Source organism: Leucoraja erinacea, chromosome 2, assembly GCF_028641065.1.
Source record: "Leucoraja erinacea ecotype New England chromosome 2, Leri_hhj_1, whole genome shotgun sequence".
Taxonomy (NCBI): domain Eukaryota; kingdom Metazoa; phylum Chordata; class Chondrichthyes; order Rajiformes; family Rajidae; genus Leucoraja; species Leucoraja erinaceus.
Window position 1 is genome coordinate 78,301,439 of NC_073378.1, and position 24,290 is coordinate 78,325,728.

Here is a 24,290-nt window from a genome sequence, read left to right on the forward strand (position 1 = left end):
AGAACTCAACAGAGGATGAGAAAGAGGTTAATTAAGAGGGGGGTAAATGAGCATGAAAAAAATATATAAACTGACTTTAAAAGCTTCTTTAGATGTGTAAAAAGGAAAAGATTAGTGAAGACAAATGTAGGTCCCTTACAATCAGAGACAGGTAAATTTATAATGGGAAACGAAGAAATGGCAGAACAGTTGCAGGCAGCCAGCAGCGGCCAACGGCACACCAATCTCTGGCGAGCGGCCAGTGCCCGTTAGCATTGGGGCCGGTTGGAGCGGCTTTAGGAGCAGCCGCGAGCGGCCAGTGCCCATGAGCATTGGAGCTGGTTGGAGCGGCTTCAGGAGCAGCCACAAGCGGTCAGTGCCCGTGAGCATTGGGGCCGGTTGGAGCGGCTTCAGGTGCAGCCACGAGCGGCCAATGCCCGAGAGCATTGGAGCCGGTTGGAGTGACTTGAGGAACAGGAGCAGCCGTGAGTGGCCAGTGCCCGAGAGCATTGGAGCCAGTTGGAGCGGCTGTTGGAGCAAATACTCCAAAGTGGCAGGCTCCGGGAGATGGAGACTAGTCACAGTGGGCAGCTAGTAAGTCCTACAGCAGTACCTCTTGTAGGGCTGCACAGTGTTTCTCCCTCATCAGAGGGGAGTACGGGGGGTCAATTCTGGGCTGACCCTGAAGAGGAGTGTGCAGAACATACTCCTAGTGTGCATGGGGTGCGAGAAAACCTATTGGATATGGTGTCCCAGTTCATTCAACCCGACCAAACTGGCCAAAACCTGGAGCCTGAAATAGCTGCAAGTATCGACTACATGTCATTCAACCAGCTACAAGGACAGGCATTATTGGACACCACAGCAAGACACTGACCACCAGGGAACTGCAAATCACTGAATGTTCCTAGTGTCAACCAGTGTATTTGGAAAGGGTGCCATCCAACCGGCTTTAGACCCCAAAATTGCAGGCCTGTGCAAACCTGGAACCTCCAAACCACCAATATTACTATTTGGAGGTGACTTATCCAAACAGGTAAAATAACTTGACGAAGAGGCTAAAACCCTGAGGCTCATTAAAGCAACGTCCAAAAAACTACTTCGGCCAGAAACAGCACCCCTACGCACCCACCAGTCGGCCAAGACAAACTGGTGAAAGCTCGAAGGCCAGGAACACTCAACATCGGTCTTTTTTAGGCCATGGCTCAGACCGGCCTTCCTGGAAAATGCGCAAACCCTCAACACTGACCCAACTACAGATCCAGACACCGACGCCTCAACGTCCACAGAGGATGCCGAAAAAGTAACAAACCTACCACTAGTAACCATGGAGGTAGGTGGGTCTGGTTCCTTACGAATTGAAGGGAACATGGAGGTTGGTGGGAGATTACAATTATATCTGGATGCATGGAATAAGTTAACTACCGACAATTATATTTTAAGCAGTATAGGGTTATACCATAGAATTTATACAAAAACATAACCCTCCAGTTCAGCATGTACTGAACTGAATGTTCGTGCTTACAGGCAAAGAAAAATCAAAAGCACATGCTGACCTACAGCGGCTCTATAAAAAAGTAGTAATTGAGAAAACCCAACACAAATCACAGGAATTCATGTCCAAAATCTTTATCATAAACAAGAAAGATGGTGGTTGCAGCATCGTCATAGATTTGACTAATTTGAATACTTTCGTACAATATATTAATTTCAAGATGGAAACCTTTGTTACTGCTAAGCAATTGATTTCCAAAGGTTACTACATGGCAAGCATCAATTTAAATGATGCTTACTAGACGGTACCCATAAGAGGTGACCACAGATGTTATTTAACACAATGGATTATCTGGGGTTCACCATTAACTCAGTTCACATGTCAGTGACTTTGCTGAAAGAAAAAGGTTACAGCCTTAATAGAGGCTTGCAGCAAAATCTTTGACATCACTAAACCATCCATCAGACTGGTAGCAAGAATAATTGGCAAAATAGTGGCTGCATTTCCAGCCACCCAATTCGTACCTTTACATTATCGAAATTTACAGAGGGCTAAAATACAAGCACTCAAAATTAATGGTGGTCATTTTGACAGACCAATGAAGCTACCAACAGAGGCCATAATGGAACTAAAATGGTGGAAAGATAACATTTGGCATTGTTCCAATCCAATCATTATCAGCAACCCGTCTATGGTACTACAAACTGATGCCAGTGCACTTGGTTGGGGTGCTACCAATTCCATCTCCAGCTGTGGAGGGAGATGGAATGCACAGGAGGCATCATTATTACAAACACTGGGCATAAACTACCTGGAAATGTTAAGTGCATTCCATGGCCTTAAGTCATATTGTCTGGGTTAGTATTGGCCTACTCAACCATGGTTCCCGGTGATACTCAACATCGTATTAGAACCATGCAGCGCCATCCATCATAGACCTAATTTACTGGTTCATCCCGTAACAAGGGAAAGTCACCCATGTCATAATTATACAAACCTATTAATTTGTAGAGTTTGAAAGCACCTCTACTATACCTGGGACTGACGGACCGAACAGTGGATATTACTTCAGTGGCCCACAGACAGTCCACCAAAAAACAGTACTTGGTGTACATCAAGAAATGGGAAGTACTGTCACAACAATAACATCACCCACAGATCTATGAACATCCCATCTGTTCCGGAATTCCTGGCAAGCCTCCATTACGATGAGGGGCTGAGTTATAGTGCCATCAACTGTGCCAGAAGTGCTCTGTCAACATACCTGTGGCAAGGAACAGAGCAGCATTCTGTTGGGACACACCCCCTGGTAACCAAACTCATGAGGGGCATTTTTAATGTTAATCCCCCAAGAACCAGGTACTCCCAAATATGGGATGTGAGCATTGTACTGACCATGTTAAGAAACTGGTCTCCAGCTACAGCTCTATTCCTACAGAAACTGACTATGAAAACAGTCATGCTGATGGCCTTGGTCACGGCACAAAGGGTCCATTCGCTACAGAAACTAAGGCTGGACGACATGACAATTTCATCTGGAAATTTAACATTTCACATCAATGAAATAATCAAACAGAACAGACAGGGGTCAGCAGGCCTAAAAATAGAATTCAGGGCCTACCCGACAGATGATCGTCTCTGTATTGTAACACACTTACTATTATATATGGAGTATACTAGGATCATCAGAGGCAAAGAAATGGCACTTTTATTCAACTACAAACAGCCACACAAAAAAGTGACAGTCCAGACCACCTCGAGATGGCTAAAACAGGTCCTAATAAAGGCTGGAGTAGACACTAACATTTTTAAATCTCACTCCACCAGGGCTGCAGCTACATCGGCAGCTATGAAGTTGGATGTTCCTATGGGCCAAATCCTCAAGGCAGCAGGATGGTCAACGGAGAAAACATTCCAACAATTTTATAACAGTCATTGAACCTGGAACATTTGCAGAAACAATTTTAAGTTCTGTAATATAATGGGGGCTATAATTTGGTGTTAATAAATTTATCGTTATTTTTTCAATATCGTATTGATGTCTAATGATGTTAACACTATTCTCCCCATAATCAAGGCAGATGTGATGCATGGACTCGTTTCCACGGCATGAAATCACAGAGCTTTAAAATCTTCACGTAGTCACTCACGTGACTCCGAAGTAAAATAGTAAGATTAAACGAGAACTTACCAGTTTGAAGTTGGATCATTATTTTATGAGGAGTAACGTTGAGGGAATACGTGCCCTCCTCTCCCACCCTTGATCATATACTCAACTGGTATCTCTTCTCTAATCTTACTATGTTTAGTCATTACAGTTATCTGTGATTTCACACCGCTGCTTTGAAGAATGACACGCATGCGTCCTGGTGGGGTTCTTCACGTATTCTCACAACGTTACTCCTCATAAAATAACGATCAAACTGGTAAGTTCTCGTTTAATCTTACTATTCATTTCCACTATTACCAGATCACTGTTCCTCTCACACTCATCAAACCCCTTGTCAATATTTTTAATTACCTCTAGACTTTTTAGTTATTTGAATTAATGGGCTCCCAAATCTTCGACTTTTTACATTTTTCAGGAGGGTCAGAACAGGTGTGAATTGTTTACCCTTCAAATCTGTTCCACCATTCAATGTGATTTGTGCACTAAATCCATCTTGACTCCTGTTCCCCAGGATATCAGCGATGGAAAACTTCACTTTGTGTCCACTCTCCCTTTACATTTATGTTGGCTAACATTGCTCATTCGTTCTCCTTAAAATCAGCTATTGTATTATTCCCATCTACGTGAAGAAAAACAGAAGGTATGTGTTGAAGAATCATATTCACACCTTTTCTTGCCACATACAGTATTCTCTCTCCTTTATCCTTCCCCAGATAATTCTTGTATATATATAACATTGTTAAGTTTTTATTAAATTTATTTCACAATGTTATTCTTTCCTTTTCTTTGTTATCTAAATTCTTTGATGTTTTTGCTTTGTATTTTTTTTATTTGCAGCTTTTTGGGCGTTCAGTATATCCGTCATGCTTCCTTTTTTTTGCCGCTTTGTTTTGTGTTCACATGTGCATGGCATCAGGAGAAGTCTGCAGGTACACATTTTTTAGGACTATTTAAAAGCAAGACCTTGAGGCAGTGTCCTAAAGGGCACAAGAACTAAAGAGCCTGTCCCACTGCGGCAACCTCATTGGCGAGTTTAGAAGAATTTAGGAGAGTTTGAAAAAGTGTCATGTTGAAGACCTCCTTCGACCTCCTTCGACGATGTTGAAGACTAGCTTCGACTAGCTTCGGGAAAATTGGACACCAAATAGTGGAGAGTGAAGACAACCTCCTTCGATCTCCTTCAACCTCCCTTAGACTGTTGAAGACTATCTACAACTACCTTTTACTATCTTTGATTACCTTTGACTACCCTCGATTAGCTACAAATAACATGCCGACCTACTTCAACTAAACCTACAAGTAAAAAAATATAGATTTTTTTCCATGGCAACCTTCTTTTACTCGTGGGCATTTTTCAGCATGTTGAAAAATACGCAGCCATCTAGCTGAGGCTTCGAGTATGCGGGGACTACTCTCGAGCATGAAGGAGAGTTACAAGCACCTCCTAGGACCTCGTGTCGACCATGCTGCGAGTATGAGTCCAGGGCAAACTCTTCTAAACTTGCCAATTAGGTCGCCGCAGTGGGACAGGCCCTTAAAGCCCACCTCAAAGGATGCAAATCCTCTTTCCTCCTTTCTCTTTTACATCATTATGGACCATAACAATTGGTTGTTGACCATCCTAGCCCACCAGACACCCCCTCACAATCCTTTATCAATACAGAATGTACACATTTTGTAAACTTTCTCAACCTTGAGCAAAATCTAATTTATTAATTTTGGACTTTCTAATTAAATTGCACATGATCTTTAGGACAATTCAGGAACCAATCTTTCTGGAGTTTTTGATCAAATCTATGCTGCTCCAAACAAAAGTTAAGGACATTTTAGGTAGATTTGTGGGATCTACTGAATCCCATGTCAGAAAGCAAAGAACAAACAACACATAGCTGAGCCAGCCACCTTGTGTCATGTTTATTCCAGAAGCCTCTTTTACCTACATTCTAACCAATCATAACCCATGTGCAGATAAGGCCAAATAGTGCATCTGACCTTGGAGTTGTCATTGAGCTCTTGTGGCTGGACCTTCTCGTGAGGCTGCTGGTGAATCGCCAGTGGCGAGAGGCTGTATGCAAAACCAACGTGAGCATGAAGGCACCACAGCTCCCCCCTCAGCCACTGAGTCATACAAGGTGGCGATTGCCTGGCTTTGTCCTGGTCCGTACCGGTCTGGCGGGTTGATTTTATGGCCTGATCTTGTTTGATACTGCAGTGTGGGAGGTCTTTGACAGGAAGTGTTGGGGTCTTGTGACTTTGTCGGTTCGGCGGGTGAGGTAGTCGGTTGGTTCTCAACTGGTCGACGGATACGGTGTCAATTTTTCTGTTCTGATAGATCACAAAACTTTTTGGTAGACGTTGGATGACTTGGTAAGGGCCATCGTATGCTTGCTGAAGAGGTCAGTGGACGGCGTTGACAAAACATGTAGTGCAGTGTTGGAGGTCAGCAGGCACATAGACCATTGCAGGTGTTCGCCGTGTGGCGTTGGCTTCAGTAGCTGCATAGTTTGCCGTAATCCATCGACATACCTGCTTGGATCATAGGATCCGTCTGTGGGGATTGGTTAGACAAATTCGCCGGGCAGCTTCAGAGTTGTGCCGTAAACCATTTCCGCCAACCAACATCCTAGGTCTGCTTTCACCGCCATATGATTGCCAAGCAGAACCAGAGGGAACCGTTCACTCCAGTTTGATGCGTCTCCTCTGGCTGCCAGAGCGGCTTCCAACTGGCGATGGAACCGTTCAATCAGGCCGTTCGCTTGTGGATGATATGTTGTCGTTCGAATCCGGTTCGTACCCAAAAGGTCGGTTAGTGTTTGAAACAGCGCAGATTCGAATTGCAGTCCGTGGTCTGTTGTGATCGTCCTTGGGATCCCAAAGACCGAAATCCATCGGTCAACAAAATGCGGGGCATTGTTTCTGCTGAAATGTTGATGACTGGGATAGCATCTTGCCATCTTGTGAACCGTTCTTCACAAGTGAGCAGATATGTGTAGTTTCTTGACGGTGGGAGAGGGCCGACCAAGTCCAGGTGCACGTGCTCGAAACGGGTGTTCGGTACAGGAAACTCACCGAAAGTGGTCCAAGTGTGTCTGGAGATCTTGGATTGTTGACATGGTAGACAGGTCTTCGCCCTTAATCCAACATCACACTTGATGAAAGGCCAGATGAGTTTAGTTTAGTCGGAGATTAGTTTTATCGTAGCCTTCTTGTCCGGATGTGATAAGTTGTGCAGCGCGCTGAAAACCTCTCGACGCATCGTCCTAGACACAAACGGCCTTGGTTTGCAGGTGGAAGTGTCACATATGATGATTTATCTCATGTCACCGATAGGTACCTTCCAATTTTAGGGCTGTATGTGTCTGGTGGTAATGGATAAGATCGGGATCAGTATGCTGCACGCAAGCCTTGGCATCAAAATCGATGAGTGTGGCCGCATTCAGAGCATCCACCTCCAGTCTTGTAAGGGGGGGCGGCATCTGGATTTGCTTTTCCTTGAATGTGCCTGATGTCACTAGAGAATTTCAGAACAAAGTCCAAGTGGCAGATTTTCCATGGTGAATAGTTTCCCACACTTGTACGAGTAGTGCATGTGAACGGTTGGTAACCGTATAAATAGTGACGGGACGGCCTTCCAACAGATGGCGGAAATGCTTGACGGCGAGGTACATAGCCAGGCAGTCGCCACCTTGTATGACTCAGTGATTGAGGGGGTAGCTGTGGTGCCTTCACGCCCACGTTGGTTTTGCATACAGCCTGTCACCGTTTGCAACTCACCAGCAGCCTCATGAGAATGTCCAGCCACAAGAGCTCAATGGCAACTCCAAGGTCAGAAGCACTAATTGACTTTATCCGCACATGGGTTATGATTGGTGAGAATGTAGGTAAAAGGGGCTTATGGAATAAACGTGACTCTTAGCTGAGCCAGACACCTTGTGTCACATTTATTCCAGAAGCATTTGGGGCTGGACCTTCTCGTGAAGCTGCTGGTGAGTCGTCAGCGGTGACAGGCTGTGTGCAAAACCAACGTGGGCATGATGGCGCCACATCTTAACAATTTATTTTATTCATCAGCTCTTATCAAAATATGTTATATGTCACAAGATCAATTTCAATTGCGTGAAATTTATTTGTAAGATAATAGAATACAGATTGTGAATGGATTAAACTAAAATTCATTTTCCCAACATTTTATGGCTAGTGTTTGCTCATTAATTTTAAATTAGTTATTTTATCTTTACTGAAATAGTGTGGAATGAGATTTCAGATGCACATGCTTAACTTTTGTTTTGTGACATTCAAAATTCAATTTAAATACCTATATTTTAAATGGAAAGATAGTCCATTGCTGGGTTTGGGGATAAAATATAAAGTGCATAACTCATTCAAATAGGTGCACTGGTAAGGAAGACAAATGTGCGATATAAATTATGTTCCAATAGTGTCTACCAATAATCATGCCTGATGAAATTATGTTAGTCAATGAAACTTTCATAGCCGTAAAGTTGGACTATATCCAAAAAGCTACAGCTGAATAGAACTGGACAACTGCAGACAAATACTCCTTTAACTGTAAGTGAATAACTACATCTCCTTCAATTGCCATATTGATCACCCTGCTATACACAGAGGCACTTGGTTTACATCGAGCTGAGCTCAGATTAACAGTCGTGATGGGAAAAGACTAATTTTCTTCCAGATAGAACAGTTGGCTGTTCAACATGGTTGAGCTGATGTGCAACAAATGTCAGGGAGGTGATCGCATCAGCATGTTGGCCATTCCTTTCCTTTTGCTCCTTCATTGTGTAGGATGGTGTAAATAAGCTGATATATTTGCAATGCTAAATGCCACTTTGACAGTCTTATTTTATAAATCAGTCACCAACTGACTCGGGGGATTACCACTATCACCTCTAGACTTGATAATTGATATTGAACACAGGGAAAGCCTCACAACTTCGAAGCAATTAACTAAAAGGATTTGCAACTCCATGATTCATCACTCTAGCAAAATAAGTCACCTACACGCTGCATTTTCATCATCACATGCTAAAGCTCTGAAGCTGGGATCCTCATTTGTTTTTATTGTTGTCCTGTGAAATTTCCTGCTTTTCCACTGTTTATTTTTGTAGAATGCATCAGATATCCCATACCCTTTGATCTTCACACCCTATGCAAATAACGCACTTGGCCTAAACATATTTTTGACAGTGTTAATTTGTCTTGGAAACTTCAATTGAAGTGACAGACTTGCGCTTCCCTAAAGACATTAAATATGCTTCACAGCAATGACAGCCTTTACTGCAAACTAATTGATGTTCCAAGAAAGAACTTATTTTGTTCTGAGCATGAGCTCTTGTGAATGCAATATTATCACAATCAGAATCAGAATCAGAATCAAAATCAGATTTTATTTGCCAAGTATGTTTTGCAACATACGAGGAATTTCATTGGCCAGGTCAGTCATACAATTAAAAGCAACAGACTCAAAAACACATTTTAACATGAACATCCACATGACTCCTCACTGTGATGGAAGGCGAAATAAAGTTCAAGGCCTTCCTTTTGTTCTTCCTTGGTCGGGGGCCTCGAGCCCTCCGTTGATGGGATGATCTTGACTCATGTAGTCGGCGGTGTTCAGGCCCTCCGTGTCGAGGCATTCAGCTCCTGCATGGGGGGCTGTCAGCTCCCCTGCGCCGGGTGATCAAACCTCGCGTCGGGGCTGGTTGAACCTTCTGCGGCGTTGGAGCTCCCGACTAGCCTTTCCTGAGACTGCGAGCCCTTGATGGTAAGTCCGCAGGCCGCGGTGGGAGCGATCCCAGGCAAGGGATCCGCTCCGATGTTAAGTCCGCGTCCCGCGGTGGGGCTCACGACAGTCCGAGGCGGCTCCCAGCTCCAGCGATGGTAGGCCGCAGAGCCCGGAGAATGTGATCCGAAAATATATCACATCTCCGGGAAGGTAAGAACTTGATAAAAAGTTTCCCCCAATCCTCCACCCCCCCTCCCCCCACATAAAACACACCGAAGTAAATTAAAACAAACACTTAACAGATTTTGAAAATAACAAAAGATGAAAAAAAAGAACGGACTTCCGCCAGGGCTGGCCATCTCCCCGGCGCCCCTGGTGGTAAAAAACAAAACCCACTTAAAACAGATGAGAAAATCTAATTCCAAACAAGAAACTTTGTGCGTAGAACATTATTGCCATGCTGATAGTAGTTCCTCCATTTATTCCAAGCTGAACAACACTACATTGTAAGCATAAGGAGTTACAGATGCTGGAATCTTGCGCATAACTTAGCGTGGTGGAAGACAAGGGCCATCTCTGGAAGACAAGGATAGGTAAGGTTTCAGTTTGGAATCTTCTTAAGAACTTCTTAAGATCCATGTTCTCCAGAGAAACGGCTTGATCTGCTGAGTTATTTCTGCACTTTGTGTTCCACTCTACATTGTAAATTGATTGCATTTTAATGTTCTTAGGATGAAGAATTTCTAAAGCTGTTCGTGTTTATGGGTGTGAAATATACTTTGCAACATCAAATATTCAGGCAAAAGCAAAAAATTGCAGATGTTGAATACAAAAGATGATTCAGTCAGAAATGGTCAATAATTTTAACTTAATTGTCTTGACACAACTTGATTTCCCTCTGTGTGAATGTTGCATGACCAGCTAAGCATTTCCAGCAATGAGCTAGTCCGCAGTCCATGGTGCCAATGTACCACCCATCATGTTGGTAAATGGAACTGCACTTGATACAGATGACAGCTTTTTGCCTTAATAAATAAAAGTCCTCAAAACTAAGTGGGGCCCTGTTTGCTCCTCGTCGGCTCTGCAAACAGTCAATGCCAAGTGCGCTATGTTCAAGACATACCATGAAATCCAGGTTTACCATTTTTCCCACATAACTGAGCTCTCTCTTCGCTAGGCATAATTTTGCTACACATCCTCTTGGCTATCTCTGGGATCTTGACTTCTTCCAAAAGTAACTGCTCTGAATTATATAGATTGCACTGTTAATGCCAAACCACTGAAGGTTTTGTATGATTTTCTTGTTAAACATTTTAGTGGTCTTAGGGATCGACTCCGATGTTAAGTCCATGCCCCGCGGCAGAGCTCAAGATCAGTCTGTGGAGGCCTCCAGCTCCATCGATGGTACGCCGCAGAGTGACCGGAGAGGCAATCCGGAAAATAATTGCATCTCCGGCAAGGTAAGAAACTGAAAAAAAAGTTTCCCCCTCCCCCCACATAAACAAGCTGGAATACATTTACACAAACTTTTAACACACACTAAAAATAACAAAAAGAAGACGAAAAACAGACAGACTGTTGGCAGGGCTGCCAATTGTGCGGCGCCCCTGGTTGTATTATACTCAGGTAATTACACTCAGTTGACTCTGTTGAGCAGACCATATTGTACACATACCCAACACTAAGCCAATAATTCAGAAACTTGACTTCAAGTTCTGTCATGGAAAGAATTACCACATGGGGTAAGGAAAAGATTCAAGGATGTCCATCAAGCCATCTTGAAGAAATTCAGACAGTAAATACAATCGATTGCAGATGCTGGAATCTTGAGCAAATACACAAAGTGCTGGAAGGATTCAGCAGATCAGGCAGGATCAGCAGAGGGAAAAGACAGACAATGTCTCTGATTGAGATCCTTCCTCATACTGAAGAAAGGTCCCAACATGAAACATATTCTGTCAAGGAAATGCAACACCTCATAAATCCTATTAATCCCCGGCCCTTGATCACTCAAATAAGTATTCCAAATTCAGAAACAGAGAATTCAGAATGCCAATTTATGCCCGTAGCATACAGAAGCCCTGCATAAACTTTGGAAGGAACTTTAGAGTCATACAGTGTGGAAACAGACCCGACGGCTCAACTTGACCACACTGAGCATCATGTCCCATTATACTAGTCCCACTTGCTTGTGTTTGGCTCATATCCCTCTAAACCTGTCCTATCCATGTACCTGTCTAATTGCTTCTTAAACATTGCGATAGTCCCTGCCTCAACTACCTCCTCTGGCAGCTCATTCCATATGCCCACAACCTTGTGTGTGAACAATACACCCACCACCCTTTGTGTGAAAAAAGTCTTCAAACTACCTGCCCACTCATTATATCAGGCACCTCCTTCCCCTTCAATGGAAGATTCTGCAGTTCCCCTAATGACCTCATTCATCATAACATAAGCCACAGAACACAAGCAGAAACAAATCTTCTTTTAGCTTGAGGATTGCTAAAGAAGGAAAAGAAAAATAATTGAAAACTACTGTCATGTTTCACATTGCGGGCCTATTGTTTCACGGGGGGATTGTGCACCAGGAGCTGCAAAGAGAGGGGAAACAGAGTGCAGAATATAGTTACAGAGAAAGTGTACATAAAAACAATCTGCAATGCGATCGATTGGTGGTTGTGGTGGGGTAGGTAGGGAGCCATGAATACATCCCTGAGCTTGTGAGCGGTCTGTTCAAGAGTCTGTTAACAGCTGTTGTTGAATCTGGTGGTGCATGCTTTTAAGTCAATGTACCTTCTGCCCAATGAGGGAGGGAAGAAGACAGAATGAGTGGAGTGTGAGGCAGCATAAAGTGTAGATACTCAATGTGGGGAAGCTGGTTAGCATGATGTACAGGGCTGCATACACAGCACTCTGCAACTTCTTGTAAATAATTTTCTAACTTTTCCATTGGCAATCACTTCGGCACCCCCTCAAATAACATTCATATCAAACTTTATTGTTTTTCAAAAACATATGATACTCTCTCAAAGATAAGGAATAATCCCAAAAATGTGCTATAAAAAGAAAAGTAACAATAGAATTAAACCTATTTAAATAAATTATGTTTAGCTTACCATCAATTACTATAATATGCTTAGGTTGGGTTTATGCAGGGATAGGCTTCATTCATATCGTAGAATTACTTCTGTTGTAGAAAATGTATTAATTAGTGTTAAATTGTTTATGCTACACTAATTTATCCAAAGGTGAAGATGTTAAAGCCTAATTCATTTTCAAAGAAATTTATAACCAAGCAATCATTTCCAATTGTAACTCAGCAGCAAACGGTTTCTGTATGCTGTTAATATTCACTCCATCCAAATGCAATGCAGTGGCCTGAAAGGAACAAAATAGCCAATGTTCTATACTTTAGTTTGTCTGTCAATTAAAATGTATGACTATTAGCTGAAAAAAAATACTGGGCAAAGCATAGCAGCATCAAGACAATGATGAATGCTGATATGAAGGTTATCTCAAGGTTTTTCTTAGTTGTCCCTATTAAGTACATTGCTGGAGTGTATTTCACCGTCAATGTGTAATCACAGACATTTCACAACAGTGCAGTAGACCTCTGACACTACAGAGGCAAAAGCACACACAGCACACTGAACTGCAAAAGCTAAATACACTTTGCTTTTGAAGCATCGTGCCTCTCCATGGGGACCATGGGCAGCCTGTGGGGTCCCGCCCTTGAACATTCTCAAGTCAAGCTCCAATAAGAGAAGACAGAGGTTACAGAGCTTCCCCTGACATTTGCTGCTCAGGCATCAGCCTTCGCAATTAATGGCCACCTTTGCTTTGGCAGACATAATTGAGAAGTGTGAACCGCATGCGCACCAGTCAATAACGGTGTCAACACACAAATGACACTTGGTCCTTTCTCCCTCAGTTGCCCCAGTCTCTCCTACCGAGCAGCTACTTTTTATTTTGTTCAGCATCTCACTTAATCCAATCTAATGAGGCAAACCACAACATCCAGACTGGAAGTACACAGTTCTCTTCAGAGCTGAGTAGAGAGTTGGGGATTGTGAGTCTGTTATTGTGATATACTGATTAGTAAGAGGATCAAGAAAAAAAATTCAATGTAACCTAAAAACGTATACAGGGTATTATCTGAATACTACTTCTGAATACTTAAGTAACAGTATATTCCACTATTAAAAAATAAAAATATTCCATCCTTTTTTTTACTATTGTCTGATTCTGAAAGGATTGTTCTGAACAAATATCATTAGATATGAATAGAACTTGGATTATTTTATCAAAATGATACTCCTGTTAAATTTTCTCGCAATTTAACCTACAAATTGGGAATCTGGATGACGTGGCACTGATTTTAGTTTGGTGCTGTATAGCAACAAAATGATTTTACCATGAGTAGGTTGTGCGAAAATTGGGCTGTGCACTCAGACCTTATCACCGCAAGAGCAGGCCAGGCAGAAGAGGGTTCCCTTAATGATGATCAACTTCACATTGAAAGTGATCTTTGTTTTACGGTAGCAATGTTGCAGGTCACATTAACCATGTTTGTGTGCTCCACTGCAGGGAGACAACACTTACTTGAAATGCATACTTCACCAGCTATTCACGGTCAAATGTGGCTTCATTTGCTGGACATATATGTGATAACATAAACTTTTCCTAAGAAAGTATCAAAAAATATGAAATATTGTGAAAACGTGAAATTTCTTTCCATATTGCTCCATTGTATTCCAACTCTTGCTTGAAACAGATGTTCTACTTATGGTAGCATTGTAGGTCTCCTATCTCCCTTGGTGCGGCCACCTGGATACTGCATACGATTTTGGTCCCTTATGTAAATAAAGCCAATCACCACATTGGAAGAAGTTCAAATGAGATTCACCAGACCAATTCCTGGAATGAAAGAGTTGTCCTATCAAGAGAGGATACACAGGTTGAGTTTATATGTTTTTTTCCCAGATACTGAAGGGTGAACTTGTACAAACATAATATCCTAAAGGAGCTTGCCAGAGAAGATGCTGAGATGTTTTCACTAATTAATAAGTTCATAAGTTCTTGGAGGCCTTTGAATTAGATGATTTGGCCCATCAAGTCTACTCCACCATTCAATCATGACTGATCTATCTTTCCCTTTCAACCTCATTCTCCTCTCTTGTTTCCATAACCCCTGACACCCTTACTAATGAGATTCACAAACAACTTACAAGATAAGGGGCCTGTCATTTATTATTGAGTTGCTTACAAAAAAAATTTGCACAGAAAATAGTGAATCTCTGGAATTACATGCTCCCAAGGGTGGTGGAGGCCAAATCATTAGATACATTTAAAGTGATGAGGTAAATAAGTGAAATATCAAAGATTTTAGTTTAGTTTAGTGCATTGTCATGTGAACTGACAAGCTATTTTGTTGTGCGGTATCTAATCAGTGGAAAGCCTATACATGACTCCAATCAAGCTGTCCACAATGCACAGTTACAGGATAAAGGAATAATGTTTAGTGCAAGATAAACTCCAGTAAAGTCCGATTCAAGGTAGTCCGAGGATCTCCAATGAGGTAGATGGTAGGTCAGGACTGCTCTCTAGTCTGTGATAGGATGGTTCAGTTGCCTTTAACAGCTGGGAGGAAACTGTCCCTGAATCTGGAGGTGTGCCTTTTCGAACTTCTGTATCTCTTGCCTGTTGGTAATGTGTGGGGTGAGACTCTTGCTAAGCCAGTGTGAAGTTTAAATGGAGTCAAGGGAAGGGAGATTGCTTTACAGGAATGGTCTGGGCTGCGTCCACAATACTGCAATGAGGGTTATGGATAACTGGGCAGAGAAGAGGTTTTGAAGCCAGCGTGGATCAGCTATGATCATTATGAATTGCAAAATAGGCATGGGAGGCCCTATCTGCTCCTATTTTCTAGTGATCTTATGTACTAATGATTCTTCATGCAGCTATGGGACAGTAATAAGGTAGTGATAAAGTTATCCATTTATTATCTTGATAAAGAGTTTCTCCATTCAAGGTGTATCCTGGCTCTAAATGTATTAACGTCAATACAAAAAAAATCAGCTTATCTCACAACACAATATCCAGAAAGATTAGATGCTCATCCATATGTGATTGCATATGGATAAGTATATATTTGTCAAACAGATTCCATTCATCTGTGATTGAAAGCTCAGAAACCCGAGCCTTGAGTGTCCAAGGGAGGTCCACAGATCCCAAGTCATAGGTACTCTGGTCCCATCATGCAGGATGGCTTCATCTCTGATCTGGTTGCCCTTTTAGGACCACTGGCACCCTGAAATTCCCTTGCCTCTATGATATTTGGAGGAGCAGCACCTCATATTTTGTTTGGCCAGCTTACAACCCAGCGGTATGAATATTGATTTCTCAAACTTCAAGCAACCCTTGCTTTCCCTCACTCTCCGTCCCTCCCCCACCGACTCGTTTCACTGTCCTGATAAATTTTACAAATTATAGGCCTTGGTCACCTTCCCCTCAGCCTGCAATGTGCCATTCTACATTGCATTGATCATAGTCTGCTTTGATCTGTCAAACATTTCATATCTTTAGTCTCCCTCTCCCTTGACTCTCAGTCTGAAGAAGGGTCTCGACCCAAAACATCACCCATTCCTTCTGTCAAGAGATGTTGCCAGTCCCACTGAGTTACTCCGGCATTTTGTGTCTATCTACGGTGTAAACCAGCATCTGCTGTTCCTTCCTGCACAAGGATATTTAGGTTTCTGTCAAAAATGCGGATCCTACTTCCTGTCCTGTTCAATCCTCCTCACGGGCAGTGCAGGAGAACATTCCAGAACAAGTTCTGGCAGCCAGATGCCCTTTAAGAACTGAGGCCCGTGTATCAATTAGCGCAGGGCGAGATCCTCAGTTGGGTGATATCCAAATACAAATAAATTGCTCTAATGATAGGCTAAGCAATGGTTTATGTACTAAATACAGGGAGACACATTTACAAGCGGAGTGTGATTGAAAATCACAAGCAGCAGCAACATCGCAAACAAGTGTGAGTTTGTTTCCCTAAACCCCTCACCCCCCTCCCTCTGCCACAGCTCTCCAGTTTAGTTACCAGTTTAAGTGTGGAAAAGGTTAAAAGACCATGACAGTGAAAATGTTAAGAACAATAAGAATCATTTTTCTTATGGTACAGAAAGTCACAGCAAACTACATTACAAATATTAAAAAAGACACAAAGTGCTGGAGTAACTCAGTGGTTTCAGGCAGCAACTGTGGAGAACATAGATAGGTGACTGTTCAGGCTGGACCCTGCATATTACATTCAACTGGTGGAGACATTTTGAGTGGGCACATTCTTACTGCAGGTCTTCCACTTTAGAGTTGCTGATTACTGCACCAGAGACCCGGGTTCGATCCTGACTATGGTCGTTGTCTATATGGTGTTTGTGTGTTCTCCCTGTGACCTGCGTGGGTTTTCTCCAGGTGCACTGGTTACCTTCCACTCTCCAAAGACATGCAAGTTTGTAAGTTAATTAGTTTCTGTAAATTATCCCTAGTGAGCAGGATATAACTAATATATGGATGGTCGCTGGTTGGCACAGGCAGGACAGGCCGAAGAGCCTGTTTCCACGCTGTATCTCTAAACTAAACTAAGCAGATTGGCTAACTTTGGATACATGTCAATCTCCAATGTATCTGATGGAAATGTAACAGATGAACACATTAAATGACTGCACACTCTCAGGGAAATACACTTGGGGCAGCATCTAATAAAAACTGTAACTATGATGACCACTGAAGTTTTCCATTGAAATGTCCATAACTTCCATGTGCAGAACATTAAATCAAGCCAACACAATCTTCACAATGCACACATTGTACATGCAAAATGTGGAAGGTCATCACTGCAAACTGTTAAAAAGTAATCAAGATAAATTGCATATTAATGGACCAGATTTCACGTTCAGGATTCATTGATGAATGTAGAATGTAGAAACATGAAAAAAAACGAATTCACATTTATAAACGCAGATAAAATGAAATGTCCCCGTTTTATTACATTCAGAAAGAAGCTAAGATGATTGAAATGCATTTTATTTTGACTGTGGTCTTATTTGAATAACTCCAATTTAGCCTTGCATGGCTCCACAGCAACTCTTCTAATGAGATACAGAGCCTGTACTAATCATATCTTCCCTTTCATACAAATCTTGCAATAGTCCCATTCATGACTTGAAAATACATGTGGGAGAAAAGCATTGAAGGAACAATCTGATCACATAAGTTATTTATTGCCCAGTTTTTTTATTTTACTAAACGACAGCATCTTTAATAGAGAGGTTAAATTGGAGAACAATTGCCTGTACAATAGATTATGAACTTTAAACCCATGCAATTACTTATAATCCTTTTTGCCTCTGTGCAATCTCCTTTAGATATGAGGGTGGGACCAACAAGATTAGGGCTGGCTCACTGCCAGTCACTTTGCTGGTGCTCAGTGATCTTGCAGGAGTATTCATGCCTTGGTCTGGCACCAGCTCTGCCCTGCTCTGAGCTGGACATGGAAACGCTTTGCCACAGCATGTTGTCCACCTAATTAGTCTGATTACAAACTGACAAAACTCAGAGCATGTGGCAGACAGATTCCGTGAGTCATGGTCCTAAATTCAATCCCTTTGAGCTCAGGGGTGTGAAGTGAGTATCCTAGGCATTGTGCTTCCAAGGTCGATTGACTGAATATTTATGACATTCTAATTAGTGCCTGTTTGAGCATCCAAATATATACTTTGATCTTTCGTGACCACTCCACACAATGCCCCCCTCCCACATGCACAGATGCACACAGACACACACAGATGCACAAACGCACGCACGCACACACATGCACACACTCAGCAATGTATATTTGTAAATAAAACCTTGATGTTGCTTTGAAAGTCCAATGCGTTTAATATGGGGGGCAGGTAAATGGTAAATTTATATTACTAAATTGTGAAAGCACAGAATCTTTTACCCAGAGTAGGAGAATCAAAAACCAGAGGACATGAAGGCCTGAACTATATGAAGAGGTTGTGCGCGCTGAGACTTTATCCCTTGGAGTGCAGGAGGATGACCGTGATCTTATAGAGTTGTATAAGATCGTGAGGGGAATAGATAGGGTAAATGCACAGAGTATTTTACCCAGAGAAGGGGAATCAAGAACCAGGTGACATAAGTTTAAAGTGAGAGGAGAAAGACTGAACAGAAGCCTGAGGGGCAACTTTTTAACACAGAGGGTGGTGGATATATCGAATAAGCTGCCAGAGGAGGTAGTTGAGGGAGGAAGTATAACAACATTTAAAATACATTTGGACAGGTACATGGATAGGAAATGTTTAGAGGGGTGTAGAGCAAATGCAGGCAGGTGGAGCAATTGTAAATAGTGCATCTTAGTCAGCATTGGCAAATTGGGCTGAGGGGCCTGCTTCCATGCTATAAGACTCTGGCTTACTCTATGAGTCTAATGCAAATGAGCTGAATCCTAAAGGTAACATCGATAATTTCTTTTCTGTATATATATATACTGTATTGTTAGCTACATGACAACTCAAATTGATCCTCCATACAAACTAGACTTTACAGTCCTGCTGCAATCCCTCCTATTTTTTCCATACTATTGTCAATGACATTCCAATGTATTGCATAGAGGCCTGGGGGAAACCATTAATATGAGTTTGTAGAAACAACCATCATGACAATATGCATAATAAGTGATCTTTTCTTTAAATATGAGGAGATGATTTTCAGAAGTGTGGGCAAGTCAGGGGTCAAGAGTGTTTTATTGTCATATGTCCTGAAACGGAACATTGAAATTCTTCCATGCAGAAGCACAATAGATCTGTAAACATAGCACTGAGAAGACACCATAATAAACAGAAAAAAAATCAATAAATAATAAAGGAAAATATTGCTGCCATTTAATGCCAACATGCATGTTGTAAATGACCACAAAGTAAATATCTCTTTCGTTTCCTCCAGTTGCTTGCATTTGTTAGGCAGCTCTTGTCTTGCACAATTCTGCATAATTTCTGCACAAAGACCTTGCAGTTTTGTGTGGAGCTGCTGGCATCTACTGTTGTAACTGTGGGAATATGTAAGACCTATGCAAGTGTGGATGAACACTGAAGTCCTAAATTTCCACACATTAACAACTACCAGTATTGTAACTGTTTTCCAGCATTCAATCCTTCCTGGTCGAGCATGAACTACTTGCAGTTACCAGCAGGCTTTGTTGCTTACTTGTTGCTTACTTGTATTTTTTTAAATGGTTGAATTTCATATTCAATTTATTTAAATGATTTTAGTTTCAATGAGTACTTTATATTTGTCCATGTCAGAGGCATCAGTACCCCGTTCCTGCCTTCTCCCCGTATCCCAATAGACAATAGACAATAGGTGCAGGAGTAGGTCATTCGTCCCTTCGAGCCAATATTGCCATTCAATGTGATCATGTCTGACCATCCCCAATCAGTACCCCATTCCTGCTTTCTCCCCATATCCCCTGACCGCCGAGATTGGGCAGCAAGGATAGTATAATAGCTTAGACACAAAAATCTGGAGTGACTCTGCAGGACAGGCAGCATCTCTGGAGAGAAGGAATGGGTGATGTTTCGGATTGAAACCCTTCTTCGGATGAGTCAGGGCTGGATTTAGATGGATTGAGGCCCTAGGCTATTCCACTAGTGAGACCCATCGCAACCCCCCACCTCAACGACTAGAGGAAGATGGAAGAGTCCACCAGATTGACACCGATGTGCAGCCGTGCGTGGCCAATGAGATAAGAGCTGGAAAGTTGCACTTTTTATTTATTTATTTATTGCCAGTGCTAGTGTCGAGTTATCGGCTTAAAACACTAATATTCTGAAATGGAGGGCAAGGAAAATTACTGAAGTGTTGTTTGGAAACTACAGTGCATTGTGATAGCATATGTAAGAAAGGCCTATGACAGTGTCAAAAATATTATACACCTTGCAGCCTCACTTAACTTTTTTCCTCTGTCGTCAGCCAGGCAACCTTGGCAGCTTTTTAGGTTGCCAAATGACTGTTTAGGTGGTCATTTAAGATGGCTTGCATGATGCGTGTGATAATGTGCTCAGACGAATTGCATAGTTACCAGTCGGAATTTTGCTCAATGAAGCATTCACTTATTATTTCTGCTTCAAATAAAGTCACAAACAAAACATATATTCACCAATCAAGACATGATATATACCACAATGACATGCAGCAAAATTATAATACTGTATCTCAACTCTTTTTACACGTTGCAATGAATGCAATTTCTATTATTTCTTTACACTTCCAAACAAAAATGTGGTTGGATTATTCAGCGTATGATCAACCTCGGTGAGACCAAGCGCAGGCTTGGCGATCGCTTCTCCCAACACCTCTGCTCGGTTCGTAATAACCAACCTGATCTCCCGGTGGCTCAGAGCTTCAACTCCCCCTCGCATTCCGAATCCGACCTTTCTGTCCTGGGCCTCTTCCATGCCCAGAGTGAGGCCCACCGTAAATTGGAGGAGCAGCACCTCATATTTCGCTTGGGCAGTTTACACCCCAGCGGTATGAACATTGACCGCCATTTTCAGGTAGTCCCCGCTTTCTCCTCCCCCCCTTCCCAGCTCTCCCTCAGCCCACTGTCTCTGTCTCTCCCTTTCTTCTTCCCGTCCCCTCCACCCTCACATCAGTCTGAAGAAAGGTCTCGACCCGAAACGTCGCCTATTTCCTTCGCTCCATAGATACTGCCTCACCCGCTGAGTTTCTCCAGCAATTTTGCCTATCCATTCACACAAGTTCTGTTATCCCACTTTCCTCACCCACTCCCTACACATTTGGGGGCAATTTTACAGAGACAAGTTAACCTACAAAGCCAATGCATCTTTGGGATGTGGGAGGAAACCCACACGCTTGCAGGGAGAATGTGCAAATTCAACACAGACAGTGCCTGAGGACAGGATCAAACACAGATCTCTGGCATGTGAGGCAGCAAGTCTACCAGTTGTGCCACTATATTTTGTTTTCCAAAACACAAAAAATTATACGTTAATAACTTTGGTTACTAAAACAAAAGAAACTATCCATTATCAGTCTTAAATCTCTAAGTGACGCTATGTCCCCCAGTACAGCTATTGTATGTTTTAATTAAGTTCAAGACTATGGGGCAGTACATTGGCCATAAAGTTTCTGCCTAAAAGTGCCAGAGACCCGGAATTGATCCTGAATATGGGTGCTGTTTGTATGGAGTTTGCTCCTTTTCCCTATGATCGCATGGGTTTTCTCCGGGTGCTCTTGTTTCCTTCCACATTCCAAAGGTGTGCAGGAACCTATTTCAGACTCAACCCAAAACGTAATATCTTCCTTTTGTCCAGAGATTCTGTCTGACCTGTTGAGTTACTCCAGCTTTTTGTGTCTATCTTCAGTTTAATCCAGCATCTGCAGTTCCTTCCTACACTCACGATACTATATAATAGAACTTTATTAATCCAAGGAGGGAAATTGTATGTATGTGTGGGTATATATATATATATATACATACACACACACACGCACGCATGCACGCACGCACGCACGCACGCACACACACACACACATATATATAAATCTTCTATCCAGAGTTGCTGGCTGCTGCCCAGCACAATTAAAGCATGGAATAGTCTTCACCCTACCATAGTTACCCAACCAGACACAACTAAATTTAAGGTAGCTCTTTTTTCCCCAAGAACCCTTTTTTTGCTTGTCCAAATCAAGAGTCAAGAGAGTTTTATTGTCATGTGTCCCAGATAGGACAATGAAATTCTTGCTTGCTGCTGCACAACAGAATATGTAAACATAATACAGAACAGGAGATAAAAGTTCAGTGTGTTTATATACCATAGAGCATATATATACACAATAAATAAACAGATAAAATGCAATAGGCTGTTATTGTTCAGAGTTTGCAGTTTGGTGAATGGACCCTCCACCACCTCCAGTTTAAATTCCATTTAGAATATTTTTGGAGGACCATGAAACCAGAAGCAAGAGTTACTCCAGGGAATTACTCCAGCACCAGGGAGTGATTCTGCGATGGTTTTCAGCGGTCGCGGCGAGGTGGTGACCGGACAGCAATGGCGGCCAGATCTCCCACAATTCAAAGCAAGAGAGAAATTGTCCAGCGCTGAACAGTTGCCGTTGCAGTGCACATGTGCAGGGCGGCCGATGATGTGCTGGCCGTGGTTGTGTCCATGTGCAGGGGGAGGATGTGCTGGACGTAGCCGTGCACATGTGCAAGGTGGCCGGCCGTGCCGGCGGATGTGGAGCGAGCGGAGAGCGGAGAGCGGAGACCCAGCGGCCCGGACATGGATACGGATGGCGGACGGAGACGGAGAGTGACAGAGAGAGAGATAGAGAGGGGGCCCGCTCAGAGTTCAACAGCAGATGTTCTACCTTGGCCGGAGGCCCCCTAGATTTCGAGGCTCTAGTCTTCAGCCTATGAAGCCTAGTGGTAAATCCGGCTCTGGGACAAGTCTTGAGTCTGAAGAAGGGTGTCGATCCGAAACGTCACCCATTTCTATCCAGAAATGCTGCCTGGCCCACTGAGTTACTCCAGCTTTTTGTGTCTATCTTCGGGTTAAACCAACATCTGCAGTTCAATTTTCCACATAGTATAATAGCTTGTTCAAGAAGGAACTGCAGATGCTGGAAAATCGAAGGTAGACAAAAATGCTGTAGAAACTCACCCGCTAAGCTTCTCCAGCATTTTTGTCTACCTAGTGTAATAGCTTGGCTGGTTGATGTTCCATGTAACTCTGAAGCTGTGGTTAGGGAAGAAATTTGACCCGAATAACTAGTTTTCCTTAAATTGTAGCATGACATCTTCAGCCATCACAGAACAAGGATTTAGCTTTGCGTTCCATTTTATGGATGGCATCACCCTTGCTGACTGTGCACCCTTCATTATCTGTTAAGTCATGTTCCAGAGCTCTGGCTTCAAAACTTTCAACCACAATGAAGCAACAATGGATTTTCTTTTTTTGCTGGAGTGGATAATTTAATTCTTTCAAACATTTTTAATTATTTGAACATTGTCTCATTCACATTCCTCCCACACAAATACTTTAATATAACACCATGACTGCATTATTTAATATTTTTAAAACCATACTTACCAATTTGAGGGAAAATGTACACAAGAACGGAATCTAAAATGACAAATGCAAGCCTTCAGCAGCCTCTTTTAAAGTCTGACATCCATGCAGTAAGTTTCCATAGGATTAAACAATAAGAACTTAAACACATACAAGACTTTTCATGAGGAGTTCAGTGTGTTCTGGCTTCTGCACTGCAGTTCCGCCCCTTTCTCCCTCACTTCTAATCTGATTTTTACTGGGACTCTTTGATCTGCCAAGACCCAGTGACTCAGGTCCAGCAGCACAGATGGAGTAAATATGGAGATTAGCTGCTTCTCTTGCAGCATTAGCTACTAATACCTGATTAAGTCCAGAATGATGCAATTGTCTCCGTTTCGGCTATTGGAGTGGCAGAGCTCAAAAGGGGGCAGGGATAAAGGTTGATTCTGTAATAGATACTTATTTTATCCAGGTTCCCTAAGAAGATTAGGCTTTGGGGTGACACATTCACCAAGATCTATCGGCCTCTGTAGCTGCTCAGCAGTTTTCAAACAGGCCGTATCAGCCACAGAACAAACAGGCAGCTTGGACACTCCACCTAGGAGCCCAGGGCCCCACGTTGCGACATGAATAATGCCGGAACGTTACAAACTGTTTGAGGATCACAAACTGCTGTGTAAATTATCCATTTTTGGCTCTGTGGATGTGATCTGCAGTGACTTATTGCAGCTGTTCACTGCTTGAACAAACCTTCCCGAACATGTT

The 24,290-nt window shown here is 42.5% G+C and overlaps 1 long non-coding RNA gene across 1 annotated transcript in view; it reads right to left on the reverse strand.

The window, feature by feature from the left end:
* Positions 1-24,061, reverse strand: part of LOC129711453 (uncharacterized) — a 36,313-nt gene extending 12,252 nt beyond the window's left edge. Inside the window, exon 1 of the long non-coding RNA XR_008725851.1 lies at positions 23,565-24,061. This is a non-coding gene — a long non-coding RNA (uncharacterized LOC129711453). The remainder of the gene's footprint in view (positions 1-23,564) is intronic.
* Between the last annotated feature and the right edge of the window lie 229 nt (positions 24,062-24,290).